We start from the raw sequence: 17,594 nt of genomic DNA, 5'->3' as shown, positions 1-17,594 counted from the left end.
CTATTTAATAAGCCTATTTATTGAGCCTATTTAATAAGCCGATTTAATAAGTCTATTTAATAAGCCTATTTAATAAGCCTATTTAATAAGCCTATTTATTGAGCCTATTTAATAAGCCTATTTAATAAGCAGATTTATTGAGCCTATTTAATAAGTCTATTTAATAAGCCTATTTAATAAGCCTATATAATAAGTATTTAATGAGCCTATTTAATAAGTCTATTTAATAAGCCTAATTAATAGGCCTATGTAATAAGTCTAAGTTGCTGAAATAAGCCTATTTAATAAGCCTATTTAATAGGCCTATTTAATAAGTCTAAGTTGCTGAAATAAGCCTATTTAATAAGTCTAAGTTGCTGAAATAAACCTATTAAATACGCCTAAGTTGCTAAAATAAGCCTATTTAATTAGGAAATTTAATAAGTCTATTTAATAAGCCTATTTAATAAGCCTATTTAATAAGCCTATTTAATAAGCCTATTTAATAAGCCTATTTAATACGCCTATTTAATAAACATATTTAATAAGTATTTAATGAGCCTATTTAATAAGTCTATTTAATAAGCCTTTTTAATAAGCCTATTTAATAAGTCTATTTAATAAGCCTATTTAATTAGTCTATTTAATAAGTCTATTTAATAAGCCTATTTAATAAATATTTAATGAGCCTATTTAATAAGCCTATTTATTGAGCCTATTTCATAAGCATATTTATTTAGCCTATTTAATAAGCCTATTTATTGAGCCTATTTAATAAGCCGATTTAATAAGTCTATTTAATAAGCCTATTTAATAAGCCTATTTAATAAGCCTATTTATTGAGCCTATTTAATAAGCCTATTTAATAAGCCGATTTATTGAGCCTATTTATTGAGTATATTTAATAAGCCTATTTAATAAGCCTATTTAATAAGTATTTAATGAGCCTATTTAATAAGCCTATTTATTGAGCCTATTTAATAAGCCTATTTATTGAGCCTATTTAATAAGCATATTTATTTAGTCTATTTAATAAGCCTTTTTAATAAGACTATTTAATAAGTCTATTTAATAAGCCTATTTAATAAGTCTATTTAATAAGCCTATTTAATAAGTATTTAATGAGCCTATTTAATAAGCCTATTTATTGAGCCTATTTAATAAGCCTATTTATTGAGTCTATTTAATAAGCCTATTTAATAAGCCTATTTAATAAGTATTTAATGAGCCTATTTAATAAGTCTATTTAATAAGCCTATTTAATAGGCCTATTTAATAAGTCTAAGTTGCTGAAATAAGCCTATTTAATAAGCCTATTTAATAGGCCTATTTAATAAGTCTAAGTTGCTGAAATAAGCCTATTTAATAAGCCTAAGTTGCTGAATAAGCCTATTTAATAAGCCTAAGTTGCTGAATAAACATATTTAATAAGTCTAAGTTGCTGAAATAAGCCTATTTAATACGGCTATTTAATAAGCCTAAGTTGGTGAAGTAAGCCTATTTCATAAGGCTATTTAATGAGCCTAAGTTGCTGAAATAAGACTATTTAATAAGCCTAAGTTTCTGAACTAAGCCTATTTAGAAAGGTATATTTAATAAGTCTAAGTTGCTGAAATAAACCTATTTAAAAATGCTATTTAATAAGCCTAAGTTGCTGAAATAAACCTGTTTAATAAGGCTATTTAATAAGCATAAGTTGCTGAAATAAGCTTATTTAATAAGCATAAGTTGCTGAAATAAGCCTATTTAATAAGGCTCTTTAATAAGTCTAAGTTGCTGAAATAAACCTATTTAATAAGCCTAAGTTGCTAAAATAAGCCTATTTCATGAGGCTATTTAATAAGTCTATTTAATAAGTCTATTTAATAAGTCTATTTAATAAGTCTATTTAATAAGCCTATTTAATAAGCCTATTTAATAAGCCTAATTAATACACCTATTTAATAAACATATTTAATAAGTCTATTTAATGAGCCTATTTAATAAGTCTATTTAATAAGCCTTTTTAATAAGACTATTTAATAAGTCTATTTAATAAGACTATTTAATAAGCATATTTATTGAGCCTATTTAATAAGCCTATTTATTGAGCCTATTTAATAAGCCAATTTAATAAGTCTATTTAATAAGCCTATTTAATAAGCCTATTTAATAAGCCTATTTATTGAGCCTATTTAATAAGCCTATTTAATAATCCGATTTATTGAGCCTATTTAATAAGTCTATTTAATAAGCCTATTTAATAAGCCTATATAATAAGTATTTAATGAGCCTATTTAATAAGTCTATTTAATAAGCCTAATTAATAGGCCTATGTAATAAGTCTAAGTTGCTGAAATAAGCCTATTTATTAAGCCTATTTAATAGGCCTATTTAATAAGTCTAAGTTGCTGAAATAAGCCTATTTAATAAGTCTAAGTTGCTGAAATAAACCTATTAAATACGCCTAAGTTGCTAAAATAAGCCTATTTAATTAGGAAATTTAATAAGTCTATTTAATAATCCTATTTAATAAGCCTATTTAATAAGCCTATTTAATAAGCCTATTTAATAAGCCTATTTAATACGCCTATTTAATAAACATATTTAATAAGTATTTAATGAGCCTATTTAATAAGTCTATTTAATAAGCCTTTTTAATAAGCCTATTTAATAAGTCTATTTAATAAGCCTATTTAATAAGTCTATTTAATAAGTCTATTTAATAAGCCTATTTAATAAGTATTTAATGAGCCTATTTAATAAGCCTATTTATTGAGCCTATTTAATAAGCCTATTTATTGAGCCTATTTAATAAGCCTATTTATTGAGCCTATTTCATAAGCCTATTTATTGAGCCTATTTAATAAGCCTATTTAATAAGTCTATTTAATAAGCCTATTTAATAAGCCTATTTAATAAGCCTATTTATTGAGCCTATTTAATAAGCCTATTTAATAAGCCTATTTATTGAGCCTATTTAATAAGTCTATTTAATAAGCCTATTTAATAAGCCTATTTAATAAGTATTTAATGAGCCTATTTAATAAGTCTATTTAATAAGCCTATTTAATAGGCCTATTTAATAAGTTTAAGTTGCTGAAATAAGCCTATTTAATAAGCCTATTTAATAGGCCTATTTAATAAGTCTACGTTGCAGAAATTAACCTATTTAATAAGCCTAAGTTGCTGAATAAGGCTATTTAATAAGCCTAAGTTGCTGAATAAACCTATTTAATAAGTCTAAGTTGCTGAAATAAGCCTATTTAATAAGGCTATTTAATAAGCCTAAGTTGCTGAAATAAGCCTATTTAATAAGGCTATTTAATGAGCCTAAGTTGCTGAAATAAGACTATTTAATAAGACTAAGTTTCTGAACTAAGCCTATTTAAAAAGGTATATTTAATAAGTCTTAGTTGCTGAAATAAACCTATTTAAAAATGCTATTTAATAAGCCTAAGTTGCTGAAATAAACCTGTTTAATAAAGCTATTTAATAAGCATAAGTTGCTGAAATAAGCTTATTTAATAAGCCTAAGTTGCTGAAATAAGCCTATTTAATAAGGCTCTTTAATAAGTCTAAGTTGCTGAAATAAACCTATTTAATAAGCCTAAGTTGCTAAAATAAGCCTATTTCATGAGGCTATTTAATAAGTCTATTTAATAAGTCTATTTAATAAGTCTATTTAATAAGTCTATTTAATAAGCCTATTTAATAAGCCTATTTAATAAGCCTAATTAATACACCTATTTAATAAACATATTTAATAAGTCTATTTAATGAGCCTATTTAATAAGTCTATTTAATAAGCCTTTTTAATAAGACTATTTAATAAGTCTATTTAATAAGACTATTTAATAAGTCTATTTAATAAGTCTATTTAATGAGCCTATTTAATAAGTATTTAATGAGCCTATTTAATAAGCCTATTTATTGAGCCTATTTAATAAGCCTATTTATTGAGCCTATTTAATAAGCATATTTATTGAGCCTATTTAATAAGCCTATTTATTGAGCCTATTTAATAAGCCGATTTAATAAGTCTATTTAATAAGCCTATTTAATAAGCCTATTTAATAAGCCTATTTATTGAGCCTATTTAATAAGCCTATTTAATAAGCCGATTTATTGAGCCTATTTAATAAGTCTATTTAATAAGCCTATTTAATAAGCCTATTTAATAAGTATTTAATGAGCCTATTTAATAAGTCTATTTAATAAGCCTATTTAATAGGCCTATTTAATAAGTCTAAGTTGATGAAATAAGCCTATTTAATAAGCCTATTTAATAGGCCTATTTAATAAGTCTAAGTTGCTGAAATAAGCCTATTTAATAAGCCTAAGTTGCTGAATAAGCCTATTTAATAAGCCTAAGTTGCTGAATAAACCTATTTAATAAGTCTAAGTTGCTGAAATAAGCCTATTTAATACGGCTATTTAATAAGCCTAAGTTGCTGAAATAAGCCTATTTCATAAGGCTATTTAATGAGCCTAAGTTGCTGAAATAAGACTATTTAATAAGCCTAAGTTTCTGAACTAAGCCTATTTAGAATGGTATATTTAATAAGTCTAAGTTGCTGAAATAAACCTATTTAAAAATGCTATTTAATAAGCCTAAGTTGCTGAAATAAACCTGTTTAATAAGGCTATTTAATAAGCATAAGTTGCTGAAATAAGCTTATTTAATAAGCCTAAGTTTGCTGAAATAAGCCTCTTTAATAAGGCTCTTTAATAAGTCTAAGTTGCTGAAATAAACCTATTTAATAAGCCTAAGTTGCTAAAATAAGCCTATTTCATGAGGCTATTTAATAAGTCTATTTAATAAGTCTATTTAATAAGTCTATTTAATAAGTCTATTTAATAAGCCTATTTAATAAGCCTATTTAATAAGCCTAATTGATACACCTATTTAATAAACATATTTAATGAGTATTTAATGAGCCTATTTAATAAGTCTATTTAATAAGCCTATTTAATAAGTATTTAATGAGCCTATTTAATAAGCTTATTTATTGAGCCTATTTAATAAGCCTATTTATTGAGCCTATTTAATAAGCATATTTATTGAGCCTATTTAATAAGCCTATTTATTGAGCCTATTTAATAAGCCGATTTAATAAGCCGATTTATTGAGCCTATTTAATAAGTCTATTTAATAAGCCTATTTAATAAGCCTATTTATTGAGCCTATTTAATAAGCCTATTTAATAAGCCTATTTAATAAGCCTATTTAATAAGTATTTAATGAGCCTATTTAATAAGTCTATTTAATAAGCCTATTTAATAGGCCTTTTTTAATAAATCTAAGTTGCTGAAATAAGCCTATTTAATAAGCCTATTTAATAGGCCTATTTAATAAGTCTTAGTTGCTGAAATAAGCTTATTTAATAAGCCTAAGTTTCTGAATGAGCCTATTTAATAAGCCTAAGTTGCTGAAATAAGCCTATTAAATAAGCCTAAGTTGCTGAATAAGCCTATTTAATAAGCCTAAGTTGCTGAATAAACCTATTTAATAAGTCTAAGTTGCTGAAATAAGCACATTTAATAAGGCTATTTAATAAGCCTAAGTTGCTGAATAAGCCTATTTAGTAAGCCTATTTAATAAGCCTAATTAATACACCTATTTAATAAACATATTTAATAAGTATTTAATGAGCCTATTTAATAAGTCTATTTAATAAGCCTTTTTAATAAGACTATTTAATAAGTCTATTTAATGAGACTATTTAATAAGTCTATTTAATAAGTCAATTTAATAAGCCTATATAATAAGTATTTAATGAGCCTATTTAATAAGCCTATTTATTGAGCCTATTTAATAAGCCTATTTATTGAGCCTATTTAATAAGCATATTAATGAGCCTATTTAATAAGCCTATTTATTGAGCCTATTTAATAAGCCGATTTAATAAGTCTATTTAATAAGCCTATTTAATAAGCCTATTTAATAAGCCTATTTATTGAGCCTATTTAATAAGCCTATTTAATAATCCGATTTATTGAGCCTATTTAATAAGTCTATTTAATAAGCCTATTTAATAAGCCTATTTATTGAGCCTATTTAATAAGCCTATTTAATAAGCCTATTTAATAAGCCTATTTAATAAGTATTTAATGAGCCTATTTAATAAGTCTATTTAATAAGCCTATTTAATAGGCCTTTTTTAATAAATCTAAGTTGCTGAAATAAGCCTATTTAATAAGCCTATTTAATAGGCCTATTTAATAAGTCTTAGTTGCTGAAATAAGCTTATTTAATAAGCCTAAGTTTCTGAATGAGCCTATTTAATAAGCCTAAGTTGCTGAAATAAGCCTATTAAATAAGCCTAAGTTGCTGAATAAGCCTATTTAATAAGCCTAAGTTGCTGAATAAACCTATTTAATAAGTCTAAGTTGCTGAAATAAGCACATTTAATAAGGCTATTTAATAAGCCTAAGTTGCTGAATAAGCCTATTTAGTAAGCCTATTTAATAAGCCTAATTAATACACCTATTTAATAAACATATTTAATAAGTATTTAATGAGCCTATTTAATAAGTCTATTTAATAAGCCTTTTTAATAAGACTATTTAATAAGTCTATTTAATGAGACTATTTAATAAGTCTATTTAATAAGTCAATTTAATAAGCCTATATAATAAGTATTTAATGAGCCTATTTAATAAGCCTATTTATTGAGCCTATTTAATAAGCCTATTTATTGAGCCTATTTAATAAGCATATTTATTGAGCCTATTTAATAAGCCTATTTATTGAGCCTATTTAATAAGCCGATTTAATAAGTCTATTTAATAAGCCTATTTAATAAGCCTATTTAATAAGCCTATTTATTGAGCCTATTTAATAAGCCTATTTAATAATCCGATTTATTGAGCCTATTTAATAAGTCTATTTAATAAGCCTATTTAATAAGCCTATATAATAAGTATTTAATGAGCCTATTTAATAAGTCTATTTAATAAGCCTAATTAATAGGCCTATGTAATAAGTCTAAGTTGCTGAAATAAGCCTATTTAATAAGCCTATTTAATAGGCCTATTTAATAAGTCTAAGTTGCTGAAATAAGCCTATTTAATAAGTCTAAGTTGCTGAAATAAACCTATTAAATACGCCTAAGTTGCTAAAATAAGCCTATTTAATTAGGAAATTTAATAAGTCTATTTAATAAGCCTATTTAATAAGCCTATTTAATAAGCCTATTTAATAAGCCTATTTAATAAGCCTATTTAATACGCCTATTTAATAAACATATTTAATAAGTATTTAATGAGCCTATTTAATAAGTCTATTTAATAAGCCTTTTTAATAAGCCTATTTAATTAGTCTATTTAATAAGCCTATTTAATAAGTCTATTTAATAAGTCTATTTAATAAGCCTATTTAATAAGTATTTAATGAGCCTATTTAATAAGCCTATTTATTGAGCCTATTTAATAAGCCTATTTATTGAGCCTATTTAATAAGCCTATTTATTGAGCCTATTTCATAAGCCTATTTATTGAGCCTATTTAATAAGCCTATTTAATAAGTCTATTTAATAAGCCTATTTAATAAGCCTATTTAATAAGCCTATTTATTGAGCCTATTTAATAAGCCTATTTAATAAGCCTATTTATTGAGCCTATTTAATAAGTCTATTTAATAAGCCTATTTAATAAGCCTATTTAATAAGTATTTAATGAGCCTATTTAATAAGTCTATTTAATAAGCCTATTTAATAGGCCTATTTAATAAGTCTAAGTTGCTGAAATAAGCCTGTTTAATAAGCCTATTTAATAGGCCTATTTAATAAGTCTACGTTGCAGAAATTAACCTATTTAATAAGCCTAAGTTGCTGAATAAGGCTATTTAATAAGCCTAAGTTGCTGAATAAACCTATTTAATAAGTCTAAGTTGCTGAAATAAGCCTATTTAATAAGGTTATTTAATAAGCCTAAGGTGCTGAAATAAGCCTATTTAATAAGGCTATTTAATGAGCCTAAGTTGCTGAAATAAGACTATTTAATAAGCCTAAGTTTCTGAACTAAGCCTATTTAAAAAGGTATATTTAATAAGTCTAAGTTGCTGAAATAAACCTATTTAAAAATGATATTTAATAAGCCTAAGTTGCTGAAATAAACCTGTTTAATAAGGCTATTTAATAAGCAGAAGTTGCTGAAATAAGCTTATTTAATAAGCCTAAGTTGCTGAAATAAGCCTATTTAATAAGGCTCTTTAATAAGTCTAAGTTGCTGAAATAAACCTATTTAATAAGCCTAAGTTGCTAAAATAAGCCTATTTCATGAGGCTATTTAATAAGTCTATTTAATAAGTCTATTTAATAAGTCTATTTAATAAGTCTATTTAATAAGCCTATTTAATAAGCCTATTTAATAAGCCTAATTAATACACCTATTTAATAAACATATTTAATAAGTCTATTTAATGAGCCTATTTAATAAGTCTATTTAATAAGCCTTTTTAATAAGACTATTTAATAAGTCTATTTAATAAGACTATTTAATAAGTCTATTTAATAAGTCTATTTAATGAGCCTATTTAATAAGTATTTAATGAGCCTATTTAATAAGCCTATTTATTGAGCCTATTTAATAAGCCTATTTATTGAGCCTATTTAATAAGCATATTTATTGAGCCTATTTAATAAGCCTATTTATTGAGCCTATTTAATAAGCCGATTTAATAAGTCTATTTAATAAGCCTATTTAATAAGCCTATTTAATAAGCCTATTTATTGAGCCTATTTAATAAGCCTATTTAATAAGCCGATTTATTGAGCCTATTTAATAAGTCTATTTAATAAGCCTATTTAATAAGCCTATTTAATAAGTATTTAATGAGCCTATTTAATAAGTCTATTTAATAAGCCTATTTAATAGGCCTATTTAATAAGTCTAAGTTGATGAAATAAGCCTATTTAATAGGCCTATTTAATAGGCCTATTTAATAAGTCTAAGTTGCTGAAATAAGCCTATTTAATAAGCCTAAGTTGCTGAATAAGCCTATTTAATAAGCCTAAGTTGCTGAAATAAGCTTATTTAATAAGCCTAAGTTGCTGAAATAAGCCTCTTTAATAAGGCTCTTTAATAAGTCTAAGTTGCTGAAATAAACCTATTTAATAAGCCTAAGTTGCTAAAATAAGCCTATTTCATGAGGCTATTTAATAAGTCTATTTAATAAGTCTATTTAATAAGTCTATTTAATAAGTCTATTTAATAAGCCTATTTAATAAGCCTATTTAATAAGCGTAATTGATACACCTATTTAATAAACATATTTAATGAGTATTTAATGAGCCTATTTAATAAGTCTATTTAATAAGCCTTTTTAATAAGACTATTTAATAAGTCTATTTAATAAGCCTATTTAATAAGTCTATTTAATAAGTCTATTTAATAAGCCTATTTAATAAGCTTATTTATTGAGCCTATTTAATAAGCCTATTTATTGAGCCTATTTAATAAGCATATTTATTGAGCCTATTTAATAAGCCTATTTATTGAGCCTATTTAATAAGCCAATTTAATAAGTCTATTTAATAAGCCTATTTAATAAGCCTATTTAATAAGCCTATTTATTGAGCCTATTTAAAAGCCTATTTAATAAGCCGATTTATTGAGCCTATTTAATAAGTCTTTTTAATAAGCCTATTTAATAAGCCTATTTATTGAGCCTATTTAATAAGCCTATTTAATAAGCCTATTTAATAAGCCTAATTAATACACCTATTTAATAAACATACTTAATAAGTATTTAATGAGCCTATTTAATAAGTCTATTTAATAAGCCTTTTTAATAAGACTATTTAATAAGTCTATTTAATAAGACTATTTAATAAGTCTATTTAATAAGTCTATTTAATGAGCCTATTTAATAAGTATTTAATAAGCCTATTTAATAAGCCTATTTATTGAGCCTATTTAATAAGCCTATTTATTGAGCCTATTTAATAAGCATATTTATTGAGCCTATTTAATAAGCCTATTTATTGAGCCTATTTAATAAGCCGATTTAATAAGTCTATTTAATAAGCCTATTTAATAAGCCTATTTAATAAGCCTATTTATTGAGCCTATTTAATAAGCCTATTTAATAAGCCGATTTATTGAGCCTATTTAATAAGTCTATTTAATAAGCCTATTTAATAAGCCTATTTAATAAGTATTTAATGAGCCTATTTAATAAGTCTATTTAATAAGCCTATTTAATAGGCCTATTTAATAAGTCTAAGTTGCTGAAATAAGCCTATTTAATAAGGCTATTTAATAGGCCTATTTAATAAGTCTAAGTTGCTGAAATAAGCCTATTTAATAAGCCTAAGTTGCTGAATAAGCCTATTTAATAAGCCTAAGTTGCTGAATAAACCTATTTAATAAGTCTAAGTTGCTGAAATAAGCCTATTTAATACGGCTATTTAATAAGCCTAAGTTGCTGAAATAAGCCTATTTCATAAGGCTATTTAATGAGCCTAAGTTGCTGAAATAAGACTATTTAATAAGCCTAAGTTTCTGAACTAAGCCTATTTAGAAAGGTATATTTAATAAGTCTAAGTTGCTGAAATAAACCTGTTTAATAAGGCTATTTAATAAGCAGAAGTTGCTGAAATAAGCTTATTTAATAAGCCTAAGTTGCTGAAATAAGCCTATTTAATAAGGCTCTTTAATAAGTCTAAGTTGCTGAAATAAACCTATTTAATAAGCCTAAGTTGCTAAAATAAGCCTATTTCATGAGGCTATTTAATAAGTCTATTTAATAAGTCTATTTAATAAGTCTATTTAATAAGTCTATTTAATAAGCCTATTTAATAAGCCTATTTAATAAGCCTAATTAATACACCTATTTAATAAACATATTTAATAAGTCTATTTAATGAGCCTATTTAATAAGTCTATTTAATAAGCCTTTTTAATAAGACTATTTAATAAGTCTATTTAATAAGACTATTTAATAAGTCTATTTAATAAGTCTATTTAATGAGCCTATTTAATAAGTATTTAATGAGCCTATTTAATAAGCCTATTTATTGAGCCTATTTAATAAGCCTATTTATTGAGCCTATTTAATAAGCATATTTATTGAGCCTATTTAATAAGCCTATTTATTGAGCCTATTTAATAAGCCGATTTAATAAGTCTATTTAATAAGCCTATTTAATAAGCCTATTTAATAAGCCTATTTATTGAGCCTATTTAATAAGCCTATTTAATAAGCCGATTTATTGAGCCTATTTAATAAGTCTATTTAATAAGCCTATTTAATAAGCCTATTTAATAAGTATTTAATGAGCCTATTTAATAAGTCTATTTAATAAGCCTATTTAATAGGCCTATTTAATAAGTCTAAGTTGATGAAATAAGCCTATTTAATAAGCCTATTTAATAGGCCTATTTAATAAGTCTAAGTTGCTGAAATAAGCCTATTTAATAAGCCTAAGTTGCTGAATAAGCCTATTTAATAAGCCTAAGTTGCTGAAATAAGCTTATTTAATAAGCCTAAGTTGCTGAAATAAGCCTCTTTAATAAGGCTCTTTAATAAGTCTAAGTTGCTGAAATAAACCTATTTAATAGGCCTAAGTTGCTAAAATAAGCCTATTTCATGAGGCTATTTAATAAGTCTATTTAATAAGTCTATTTAATAAGTCTATTTAATAAGTCTATTTAATAAGCCTATTTAATAAGCCTATTTAATAAGCGTAATTGATACACCTATTTAATAAACATATTTAATGAGTATTTAATGAGCCTATTTAATAAGTCTATTTAATAAGCCTTTTTAATAAGACTATTTAATAAGTCTATTTAATAAGCCTATTTAATAAGTCTATTTAATAAGTCTATTTAATAAGCCTATTTAATAAGCTTATTTATTGAGCCTATTTAATAAGCCTATTTATTGAGCCTATTTAATAAGCATATTTATTGAGCCTATTTAATAAGCCTATTTATTGAGCCTATTTAATAAGCCGATTTAATAAGTCTATTTAATAAGCCTATTTAATAAGCCTATTTAATAAGCCTATTTATTGAGCCTATTTAATAAGCCTATTTAATAAGCCGATTTATTGAGCCTATTTAATAAGTCTATTTAATAAGCCTATTTAATAAGCCTATTTATTGAGCCTATTTAATAAGCCTATTTAATAAGCCTATTTAATAAGCCTAATTAATACACCTATTTAATAAACATACTTAATAAGTATTTAATGAGCCTATTTAATAAGTCTATTTAATAAGCCTTTTTAATAAGACTATTTAATAAGTCTATTTAATAAGACTATTTAATAAGTCTATTTAATAAGTCTATTTAATGAGCCTATTTAATAAGTATTTAATGAGCCTATTTAATAAGCCTATTTATTGAGCCTATTTAATAAGCCTATTTATTGAGCCTATTTAATAAGCATATTTATTGAGCCTATTTAATAAGCCTATTTATTGAGCCTATTTAATAAGCCGATTTAATAAGTCTATTTAATAAGCCTATTTAATAAGCCTATTTAATAAGCCTATTTATTGAGCCTATTTAATAAGCCTATTTAATAAGCCGATTTATTGAGCCTATTTAATAAGTCCATTTAATAAGCCTATTTAATAAGCCTATTTAATAAGTATTTAATGAGCCTATTTAATAAGTCTATTTAATAAGCCTATTTAATAGGCCTATTTAATAAGTCTAAGTTGCTGAAATAAGCCTATTTAATAAGGCTATTTAATAGGCCTATTTAATAAGTCTAAGTTGCTGAAATAAGCCTATTTAATAAGCCTAAGTTGCTGAATAAGCCTATTTAATAAGCCTAAGTTGCTGAATAAACCTATTTAATAAGTCTAAGTTGCTGAAATAAGCCTATTTAATACGGCTATTTAATAAGCCTAAGTTGCTGAAATAAGCCTATTTCATAAGGCTATTTAATGAGCCTAAGTTGCTGAAATAAGACTATTTAATAAGCCTAAGTTTCTGAACTAAGCCTATTTAGAAAGGTATATTTAATAAGTCTAAGTTGCTGAAATAAACCTATTTAAAAATGTTATTTAATAAGCCTAAGTTGCTGAAATAAACCTGTTTAATAAGGCTATTTAATAAGCATAAGTTGCTGAAATAAGCTTATTTAATAAGCCTAAGTTGCTGAAATAAGCCTCTTTAATAAGGCTCTTTAATAAGTCTAAGTTGCTGAAATAAACCTATTTAATAAGCCTAAGTTGCTAAAATAAGCCTATTTCATGAGGCTATTTAATAAGTCTATTTAATAAGTCTATTTAATAAGTCTATTTAATAAGTCTATTTAATAAGCCTATTTAATAAGCTTATTTAATAAGCCTAATTGATACACCTATTTAATAAACATATTTAATGAGTATTTAATGAGCCTATTTAATAAGTCTATTTAATAAGCCTTTTTAATAAGACTATTTAATAAGTCTATTTAATAAGCCTATTTAATAAGTCTATTTAATAAGCATATTTATTGAGCCTATTTAATAAGCCTATTTATTGAGCCTATTTAATAAGCATATTTATTGAGTCTATTTAATAAGCCTATTTAATAAGTCTATTTAATAAGCATATTTATTGAGCCTATTTAATAAGCCTATTTATTGAGCCTATTTAATAAGCATATTTATTGAGCCTATTTAATAAGCCTATTTAATAAGCCTAATTAATACACCTATTTAATAAACATACTTAATAAGTATTTAATGAGCCTATTTAATAAGTCTATTTAATAAGCCTTTTTAATAAGACTATTTAATAAGTCTATTTAATAAGACTATTTAATAAGTCTATTTAATAAGTCTATTTAATGAGCCTATTTAATAAGTATTTAATGAGCCTATTTAAAAAGCCTATTTATTGAGCCTATTTAATAAGCCTATTTATTGAGCTTATTTAATAAGCATATTTATTGAGCCTATTTAATAAGCCTATTTATTGAGCCTATTTAATAAGCCGATTTAATAAGTCTATTTAATAAGCCTATTTAATAAGCCTATTTAATAAGCCTATTTATTGAGCCTATTTAATAAGCCTATTTAATAAGCCGATTTATTGAGCCTATTTAATAAGTCTATTTAATAAGCCTATTTAATAAGCCTATTTAATAAGTATTTAATGAGCCTATTTAATAAGTCTATTTAATAAGCCTTTTTAATAAGACTATTTAATAAGTCTATTTAATAAGCCTATTTAATAAGTCTATTTAATAAGTCTATTTAATAAGCCTATTTAATAAGTATTTAATGAGCCTATTTAATAAGCCTATTTATTGAGCCTATTTAATAAGCCTATTTATTGAGCCTATTTAATAAGCATATTTATTGAGCCAATTTAATAAGCCTATTTATTGAGCCTATTTAATAAGCCGATTTAATAAGTCTATTTAATAAGCCTATTTAATAAGCCTATTTAATAAGCCTATTTATTGAGCCTATTTAATAAGCCTATTTAATAAGCCGATTTATTGAGCCTATTTAATAAGTCTATTTAATAAGCCTTTTTAATAAGCCTATTTATTGAGCCTATTTAATAAGTCTATTTAATAAGTCTATTTAATAAGTCTAAAGTCTATTTAATAGGCCTATTTAATAAGCCTATTTAATATGCCTAATTAATACACCTATTTAATAAACATATTTAATGAGTATTTAATGAGCCTATTTAATAAGTCTATTTAATAAGCCTTTTTAATAAGACTATTTAATAAGTCTATTTAATAAGCCTATTTAATAAGTCTATTTAATAAGTCTATTTAATAAGCCTATTTAAAAAGTATTTAATGAGCCTATTTAATAAGCCTATTTATTGAGCCTATTTAATAAGCCTATTTATTGAGCCTATTTAATAAGCATATTTATTGAGCCTACTTAATAAGCCTATTTATTGAGCCTATTTAATAAGCCGATTTAATAAGTCTACTTAATAAGCCTATTTAATAAGCCTATTTAATAAGCCTATTTATTGAGCCTATTTAATAAGCCTATTTAATAAGCCGATTTATTGAGCCTATTTAATAAGTCTATTTAATAAGCCTATTTAATAAGCCTATTTATTGAGCCTATTTAATAAGTCTATTTAATAAGCCTATTTAATAAGCCTATTTAATAAGTATTTAATGAGCCTATTTAATAAGTCTATTTAATAAGCCTATTTAATAGGCCTTTTTTAATAAATCTAAGTTGCTGAAATAAGCCTATTTAATAAGCCTATTTAATAGGCCTATTTAATAAGTCTAAGTTGCTGAAATAAGCTTATTTAATAAGCCTAAGTTTCTGAATGAGCCTATTTAATAAGCCTAAGTTGCTGAAATAAGCCTATTAAATAAGCCCAAGTTGCTGAATAAGCCTATTTAATAAGGCTATTTAATGAGCCTAAGTTGCTGAAATAAGACTATTTAATAAGCCTAAGTTTCTGAACTAAGCCTATTTTAAAAGGTATATTTAATAAGTCTAAGTTGCTGAAATAAACCTATTTAAAAATGCTATTAAATAAGCCTAAGTTGCTGAAATAAACCTGTTTAATAAGGCTTTTTAATAAGAATAAGTTGCTGAAATAAGCTTATTTAATAAGCCTAAGTTGCTGAAATAAGCCTATTTAATAAGGCTCTTTAATAAGTCTAAGTTGCTGAAATAAACCTATTTAATAAGCCTAAGTTGCTAAAATAAGCCTATTTAATGAGGCTATTTAATACGTCTATTTAATAAGCCTATTTAATAAGCCTATTTAATAAGCCTATTTAATAAGCCTATTTAATGAGTCTATTTAATAAGTCTATTTAATAAGTATTTAATGAGCCTATTTAATAAGCCTATTTATTGAGCCTATTTAATGAGCCTATTTATTGAGCCTATTTAATAAGCCTATTTATTGAGCCTATTTAATAAGCCTATTTATTGAGCCTATTTAATAAGTCTATTTAATAAGTCTATATAATAAGTCTATTTAATAAGCCTATTTAATAAGCCTATTTAATAAGCCTAATTAATACACCTATTTAATAAACATATTTAATAAGTATTTAATGAGCCTATTTAATAAGCCTATTTATTGAGCCTATTATAATAAGCCTATTTATTGAGCCTATTTAATAAGCATATTTATTGAGCCTATTTATTGAGCCTATTTAATAAGCCGATTTAATAAGTCGATTTAATAAGCCTATTTAATAAGCCTATTTAATAAGCCTATTTATTGAGCCTATTTAATAAGCCTATTTAATAAGCCGATTTATTGAGCCTATTTAATAAGTCTATTTAATAAGCCTATTTAATAAGCCTATTTAATAAGTATTTAATGAGCCTATTTAATAAGTCTATTTAATAAGCCTATTTAATAGGCCTATTTAATAAGTCTAAGTTGCTGAAATAAGCCTATTTAATAAGCCTATTTAATAGGCCTATTTAATAAGTCTAAGTTGCTGAAATAAGCCTATTTAATAAGGCTAAGTTGCTGAATAAGCCTATTTAATAAGCCTAAGTTGCTGAATAAACCTATTTAATAAGTCTAAGTTGCTGAAATAAGCCTATTTAATACGGCTATTTAATAAGCCTAAGTTGCTGAAATAAGCCTATTTCATAAGGCTATTTAATGAGCCTAAGTTGCTGAAATAAGACTATTTAATAAGCCTAAGTTTCTGAACTAAGCCTATTTAAAAAGGTATATTTAATAAGTCTAAGTTGCTGAAATAAACCTAATTAAAAATGCTATTTAATAAGCCTAAGTTGCTGAAATAAACCTGTTTAATAAGGCTATTTAATAAGCATAAGTTGCTGAAATAAGCTTATTTAATAAGCCTAAGTTGCTGAAATAAGCCTATTTAATAAGGCTCTTTAATAAGTCTAAGTTGCTGAAATAAACCTATTTAATAAGCCTAAGTTGCTAAAATAAGCCTATTTCATGAGGCTATTTAATAAGTCTATTTAATAAGTCTATTTAATAAGTCTATTTAATAAGTCTATTTAATAAGCCTATTTAATACGCCTATTTAATAAGCCTAATTAATACACCTATTTAATAAGTCTATTTAATAAGTCTATTTAATAAGCCTATTTAATAAGTATTTAATGAGCCTATTTAATAAGCCTATTTATTGAGCCTATTTAATAAGCCTATTTATTGAGCCTATTTAATAAGCATATTTATTGAGCCTATTTAATAAGCCTATTTATTGAGCCTATTTAATAAGCCGATTTAATAAGTCTATTTAATAAGCCTATTTAATAAGCCTATTTAATAAGCCTATTTATTGAGCCTATTTAATAAGCCTATTTAATAAGCCGATTTATTGAGCCTATTTAATAAGTCTATTTAATAAGCCTATTTAATAAGCCTATTTATTGAGCCTATTTAATAAGTCTATTTAATAAGTCTATTTAATAAGTCTATTTAATAAGTCTATTTAATAAGCCTATTTAATAAGCCTATTTAATAAGCCTAATTAATACACCTATTTAATAAACATATTTAATGAGTATTTAATGAGCCTATTTAATAAGTCTATTTAATAAGCCTTTTTAATAAGACTATTTAATAAGTCTATTTAATAAGCCTATTTAATAAGTCTATTTAATAAGTCTATTTAATAAGCCTATTTAAAAAGTATTTAATGAGCCTATTTAATAAGCCTATTTATTGAGCCTATTTA

The sequence above is a fragment of the Petromyzon marinus genome, unplaced genomic scaffold (assembly GCF_048934315.1).
Source record: "Petromyzon marinus isolate PM22_M1 ecotype Great Lakes invasive population unplaced genomic scaffold, UKy_Petmar_22M1.pri1.0 PM_G_Scaffold_2, whole genome shotgun sequence".
Taxonomy (NCBI): Eukaryota; Metazoa; Chordata; class Hyperoartia; order Petromyzontiformes; family Petromyzontidae; genus Petromyzon; species Petromyzon marinus.
Note: the sequence above shows the minus strand (reverse complement) of the source record.